This window comes from Pipistrellus kuhlii, unplaced genomic scaffold (genome assembly GCF_014108245.1).
Source record: "Pipistrellus kuhlii isolate mPipKuh1 unplaced genomic scaffold, mPipKuh1.p scaffold_m20_p_3, whole genome shotgun sequence".
Lineage (NCBI taxonomy): Eukaryota > Metazoa > Chordata > Mammalia > Chiroptera > Vespertilionidae > Pipistrellus > Pipistrellus kuhlii.
In genome coordinates, this window is record NW_023425529.1 from 178,408,190 (window position 1) to 178,409,585 (window position 1,396).

Here is a 1,396-nt window from a genome sequence, read left to right on the forward strand (position 1 = left end):
CGCGCCCTCCGTCACGTGACCCGCCAGGGCCGTACCACCGCGGCGGGGCGGGGGGGGCGGCGGAGGAGGCGGGCGGGGCGGGCAGGCGGGGCGGCGCTCCTCGGCGGCGCGGGAAGGGCGGGAGGAGCAGGGTCACCCTTCCGCCCCGGCGCGGAGGAGGGACTCCCCCCCAGGGTGGTGGGCAGAGCGGGCGTTCGGCCCGGGCTGTGGTCGGATCCCCCCCTCCTCCCGCGAGCAGTGGTTGGGCCGAGCCACAGCCCCGCCCCGACGGGGTGGTGCGGGGCCGGGCCCCGGGGATCCCCGCGCGGACTTCGAAGCCGGGGAGGGAGCGCCGCTCCCGGGTCCCCGCTGCAGGGGCAGGAGGCGGGGGGCACGCGCCCCTCGGACCCGGGGCCGCCTGTGCAGCCTCCCCGGGTGGCCCGGGGTGAGGGCTGCGCTCAGGCCGCTCGGTGCCAAACCTCCACGAAATGGACCCAACAACTCACGAAAGTCGGGAACGCTGCCGAGCCCGGTTTGGCTCAGCGGATAGAGCGTCAGCCTGCGGACTCAAGGGCCCCAGGTTCCATTCCGGTTGGGTACGGGCACATCCCCGGTGAGGGGTGTGCAGGAGGCAGCTGGTCGATCTCTCTCTCATCCATGTTCCTAGCTCTCTATCCCTCTCTCTCTGTGAAAAAATCAATAAAAAAAAAAATTTTTTTTTAAATCGTTGTGGCCTCGACCCACGTGTGCCTGGAGTGAGGCTCTTCCTCCTGACCCGGGGTCCCTGGACGGGCTCGATGGCTCCATGTCTGGGGCCGGGAGGGGGTGCCCCGTGGACACCCCACGCTGTGAATAACCCACTGGGGCTCTCACAGCGGTTGACAGGGCACAGAATTGAGGCTTCGGGTACCCAGCTTAGACACAGGGGGCTTGGCCGGTGGCACCGCGCACCCTGCCCTTGGATGGACTCGGCCTGTTCTCGCCTAACTGAAGGGCTGCAGGCTGGCAGCCTGAGCTGAGCTGGAGGAGGACAGCAGCCTGGAACACAAGCAGGTGTACAGGCCCATGTGCCTGGCATCCGTGCCTCCTGTGGACGCCATCACCCCGGGAGCGGTGCTTGAAAGTCCGACAGGAAAAACCCAGCTTCTGAAGGAGTCTCTGACATCTCAATCGGCGTTTTCCGTTCCCGTAAAACTCAGAATACTGTCACTAACATCTTCATGCATTTTCCGTTCCTAGAAAAACCCAGAATACTGCCACGACCATCTTCATACATTACTTTTGTTTCCGTGTGTGTGTGTGTGTGTGTGTGTGTGTGTGTGTGTGTGTGAAATTGCAATTTTTCCCATTTGTGTTACTTCCTTAGAAAAACAATCCTTTTATTGGAAATGAGAACTTGATGTTTTGCGGGGTGTGT